The sequence below is a fragment of the Lactuca serriola genome, chromosome 6, assembly GCF_051521515.1.
Source record: "Lactuca serriola cultivar US96UC23 chromosome 6, Lser_US96UC23_V15, whole genome shotgun sequence".
Taxonomy (NCBI): Eukaryota; Viridiplantae; Streptophyta; class Magnoliopsida; order Asterales; family Asteraceae; genus Lactuca; species Lactuca serriola.
In genome coordinates, this window is record NC_136413.1 from 70,657,655 (window position 1) to 70,663,895 (window position 6,241).

A 6,241-nucleotide genomic window follows, 5' to 3' on the forward strand; every position below is an offset into this window, starting at 1 on the left:
GTTCTTTTTCCTTCATTTTCATCATTCGAGAAAATCTCAACTCTCCCATTCCACTTTGCTATCTCTACCACTAGACCAAAATCCACCACCACCGTCCTTCTCCATCAATCGTGACGTTCACTGTCGCCGCTCCTCTTCTTCGCCGACGTCTTCCTCCTCCAACAAATCGGATCTAAATTGAAGTTTAAAGTCTGACCAAAATCACTCTCGTTGCCCTTCTCTGCTAGTTGCAGTCTCCACTGTTGTTGCTCCTCTTCTTCACTGTAGTCTCCGTCCTTCGACAACTCAAATCTAAACCGAAGAGTGAGGTATATGATCGAACTCTGTAATGGAGAGAATTTAGACATCGATTGTTTATTAAACAAAAACTATTGAACTGTGATTAAGAAATTTTAGACATCAATTGTTTACTAAATAAAAACTTTTGATCCAATGTTTAGATCCTTGTAAAGTGACGATATGGAATATGAGAAGGAATAAAATAAAAAAAGTTTATCAAGTTTCTAGATCACAAGCACAAGTTGTGTTCAATTCCAGGTATTACATCAACCTAATTTATTATTAGGTTAATAGCTGTTGATTTTAGATGGAATGATATTTTTTCTACTCTTTTTGTTCATGTTCTTTAAGTGATGAAACCATCGTGATATTAGTCTGTTGGCAATGCTAACTTTTTTCTAATTTATATGCCAAGTTAATTGTGATGTCAGATTTAGTTTATTTGAAAAGTTCATTGTGGACTTCAATTTGTTTACAAAATAATGATTTAGTTTATTTTTTGTTTGTTTGCAAAGTATATACTAAAAAGTTAGCAGAGGTGCACTAAGCGAGAGGAAATAACTTCAAAAGTCATTGTAATGATCTACTAATGCTAAAGTATATAATATTGCTTTAGTTTTTTTGTTTATTAATTGTGTTACGAAGTTAATGGTGGTCTTAATTTCTTTGCCAAAGTAAACACATTAATAAAAGGAAGTTTATGTCTGCAAATCATCAATTTTGGATATCCGATTTAATATCCAAATCCGTATATATGTAGATGTTATTTATTTGATGTTTGGAAAAGAAGCATTATGTATAAATATGATTTTCTATCATTTTGAATAAATTATTTTTGGTGCACACAAAGTGTTTGATGAAATGTCTCAACGAAATTCTCAAATTTATTAAGCTGTGAATATGTGTTTTTTTGTATTAATTTGTGAATTTGTCTGTTATTAAGTTGTGAATTAATGTCTAGAATATTATATTAAGCTGTGGAAACAATGCACACACAAGGTGTTTGATGAAATGCCTCAACAAGATCTGAAAGGTTTTAAGTTATGTATAAGTGTTTAAAGTTTTGTATTAAGTTGTGAACTAGTGTTTGAAATGCATATTATTCTATGAATTCTGATTTTTATGCATTATTTTGTGAATTAGCGTTTTGAATAATGAGTTAAACTTTGAATTAATGTCTAAAATGTTGTATTAAATTGTGAATTCTGACTTTTTTTATCCAGATCTAAATTTTATACATGTAAATGAATTGTGAATATAGTGTATTAAAATGTGAATATGTGTTTTTATGTATTAATTTATGAATATGTAAGTTATTAAGCTGTAAATGTGTATTTTTTGATGCACTAAGTTGTAAATTAGTGTCTGAAATGTTGAATTAAGTTGGGAATTAGTGTCTAAAATGATGAATTATACTGTGAATTCTATTTTTTTTTATATCAAATCTGATTTTTTAGGGAAAGATGTTGGTGGTTTTGGCATAGATGGTTGGTGGTTATGGTGGTTGATGGCAATATATGGTAGTTGGCGGTGTTGATGCTAACGGTGGTGGTAGAGTAAAGATATGTTATATTTCTCACTCATCTTCATCTTCTTCGTTGATTTAAGATAAGTTATCATCTTTTTATGAGTCATGTATATGTTTTTATTTTGATGTTTGCCTCTTAAATAAGTGATAATTTATCTATGTGTTAAACTGTGAACGAGCTATTTATACACTGAAATATGAGATTATACTTGCCAATGAGTTATAAAGGTATTGTATTAAATTGTGAATTTTGTGTATTAAGTTGTAAATTTTATTCACAACTTAATATAATAAATTTACAATTTAATACACAAACATTCCTCCAAATATGAACGTATAAATGTGAGTTTTAAGTTTAGAATATGGCTGTGAATATATAATTTTTATGTATTAAATTATGAATTTATTGTATTAAGCTGTGAATTTTGTGTATTAAACTGTGAATTGAATGTATTAAACTATGAATTGAATGTATTAAGCTTTTGAATTGATTGTATTAAATTGTGATTTTTTTATAAATTAGTTTTGTGTTTGCTTATGAAATATATGAAGAAAGAAACATTATACACATATATGATTTTCTCTAATTTTAAATAAAATATATAAAATTTAAATTGTGAATATTATGTAAATTAAACTTTGAACGTAACACTAGCCACCACATGTAAATGTATAAATGTTCAACTTAAGAATATGACATATATGTCTATTAAATTGTTAATTTAATATATTATGATGTACATTTTATGTATTAAACGGTAATTGACTATATTAAACTGTGAATTGACTACATTTTACTGTGATTTTTTTAAATAAATTTTGTGTTAAAATATTAATGGTTTATGTATGAATTTTTGTATAAATGTTGTTGTGAGTATTTTTATTTTTTGTGTTGTATACTTATATAAGAATGAATTAGTTTTTTATAACTGTTTTGTATTAAATTCAAAATGAGTAAATTAGCAGGTTTATAAAACTATGAATGTAGTATTTAACTTCTCATTGCATTACTTTATACACAGATCTGATTTGTAAGGAATGATGGTTTCAATGTTGGCACATGTGGTTGGTGGCGGCCTGTGGTGGTGTTAGTGGTGGTAGAGTTTGATAATTCTTAGAATTTGTGAATTAGTATAAATTGATTGTATTAAGTTGTGAATTTTACATTTTAAATTATCAATGGACTGTATAAATTTCTATTTTATATAAATTATGTTAGAATATAAATGAATGTAAGAGTGGACCATATTATATGGATCTATAGAATTATGGATCTTCAATGTGCTTTACAAAAAAAACATCATTTATGTTTTAGTTACTTTTAATATATGCAAGAGTAAATTACAATAAAAACAAACAAACAAACAAATAAACAAACGTATTCGTATTTTTTTATGATTATTAAATTTTTTGTTACAAAATTGATTTTTCTTATGTCCTTTAAAACTTCAAATAATGATTAGAAATAATATGAAAACTAAAAATAAATATTAAAATAAAAAATAACATAAATTAAGAACCAAAATTTAAAAAGTTTTCAATTTTTGACTAAACACTATAAAATTCGCAAATCATAAGGTCCATTTTTGTCATTATTCTATATCAAATAAAGAATATGGTTCATATACATGAGCTTGTAGAATTCAATTTTCAACATCAATTGTATGTTAATCACATGTGGTTATATATATATATATATATATATATATATATATATATATATAATCAAATATGATTAAATATATGAGAAATAACTATTGAGTCGAGACCGCAAAAACAAATTGCGTCAATATAAATCATGTGTGGTTAGATATATAATCACACGTGATTATATACACAAGAACACAAATAAATAACAGAGAAAGAAAATTTTATTCTAACCACATAAAATCATATTGACTATGGATGATTATATATATTTAATCACATATAATCATATGTGATTAAATACAATAGAACAGCACTTGAATTGAAAATATGAAAATGAATATTGTCCACATAAAAAATAATCACATGTGATTATATGTATCTAATCACATATGATTTATGTGATTAAAATTCATATAATCACATATGATTTATGTGATTATATGTATTTAAATACACGAGAACAATTATTGAATCGCATATGATTTATGTGGACAAGATTTATTATTGCGCTCTCGATTCAATAATAGTTCTTTGTCAACTTTAATCATATGTGACTAAATACATCTAATCATATGTGATTTTATGTATCTAATCACATATGATTTATATGGAGAAAAAATAATTGTGTCTATTTAAATCATATGTGATTTGACACATAAGATCACATGTGATTATATATATGAGAACAACCATTGAATCAAAAACACGGAAACAAATCTTTGTTCACACTAACTATGTGTTGTTAAATACATATAATTAGATGTGATTAAATACATGAGAAAAACTATTGAATGGAAAATATGAAAACGAACCTTGTTTATATAAATCATATGTGATTAGATACATACAATCATATGTGATTGTATACACGACAACAAATATTGAACCAAGAACATGAAAACAAATCTTTATCCAAATTAATCATATGTGATTAAATATATCTAATCACGTGTGATTAAATGAATCTAATCACATATGATTTATGTGGACACAATTCATTTTTGTTTTGTCGACTCAATAGTTGTTCTAATGTATTTTATCACATGTAATTATATGTATAAGCGTATGTGATTAAGTACATGAGCACAACTATTGAATCGAGAAGGCAAAAATAAATCTTGTCCACCTCAAATCATATGTGGTTATATATATATATATATATATATATATATATATATATATATATATAATCATATGTGATTATATGTATCCAATCACATATGATTTATGTGGACAAGATTCGTTAGCATGTTCTCGATTCAATTATTGTTTTTCTCAACTTTAATCATATGTGATTAAATGTATCTAATCACATGCGATTATATGTATCTAATCACATATGATTTATATGAACAAAAAGAATATTGTCCATATAAATCATACGCGATTAGATATATATATAATCACATGTGATTATATACACTAGAACAAATATTGAATCATATGTGATTAAATACATATAATCATATATTAATAAATACATGAGAAAAATTATTGAATAGAAAATACGAAAACAAATCTTTATCCAAATATTGAACCAAGAACGTGAAAACAAATTTTTATCCAAATTAATCATATGTGATTAAATACATATAATCACATGTCTAATCACATATGATTTATGTAGACATAATTCAATTTTGCTTTGTCGATTCAATAATTGTTCTCATGTAATTTATCACATGTGATTATATGTATAATCATATGTAATTAAGTACATGAGCACAACTATTGAATCGAGAAAGAAAAAATGAATCATGTCCACCTCAAATCATATGTGATTATATACATATAATCACATGTGATTAATTACACAAAAGAAATTATTCAGTCTAAGCTGTAAAAATAAATATTGTCTACATAAATCATATCTGATTAAATACATATAATCACATGTGACTATATGTATCCAATCATATATGATTTATGTGGACAAGATTCGTTGTCACATTATCGATTTAATAATTGTTCTTTGTCTACTGTAATCATATGTGATTAAATACGTATAATCATATGTGATTATATGTATCTAGTCACATATGATTATACGGACAAAAAATAATGATGTCTATATAAATCATATGTTATTAGATACATATAATCACATATGATTATATATACAAAAACAACTAGTGAATCGAGAGCACAAAGATAAATATTATCCACATAAATCATATATGATTAAATGCATATAATCACATGTGATTATATGTATCTAATCACATAGAATTTATGTGGAAAATATTTATTTTGCGTTCTCAATTCAGTTGTTGCTCTTGTGTGCTTAATTACATGGGATTATATGTATCTAATTAGATATGATTTATATGGACAATATTCATTTTCACATTCTTGTTCAATAGTTGTTCTTGTACATTTTGTCACATATGATTTCTGTACACAAGATTTATTTTCTCGTTTTTGATTAAATAGTTTCTCTTTTTCCACATTAATCATATGTGATTAATACATACAATCACATATGATTAAATACATAAGAAAAAATATTGAATCATGAATATTATCAATATAAATCATATGCGATTTGATATGTATAATCACATGTGATTAAGCACATGAGTACAACTATTGAATTGAGAAAGAAATAATGAATCTTGTCCACATAAATCACATGTGATTAAATAAATATAATCACATGTGATTAAATATATTAGAACAATTATTGAATCGACGCAAGAATAAATATTTTACATACGAATCATATGTGATTAAATAAATATAATCACATTTGATTTAATATACAAGAACAACTATTGAATCAAC

General features: G+C 25.2%; 1 long non-coding RNA gene across 1 annotated transcript; it reads left to right on the forward strand.

The window, feature by feature from the left end:
* Nucleotides 1-37: 37 nt before the first annotated feature.
* LOC145058685 (uncharacterized) lies at nt 38-2,168 on the forward strand. The gene is made up of 3 exons (XR_013686472.1): nt 38-308; nt 441-537; nt 1,737-2,168. It is a non-coding gene; the product is annotated as an uncharacterized LOC145058685 (long non-coding RNA).
* The last annotated feature ends 4,073 nt before the right edge of the window (nt 2,169-6,241 follow it).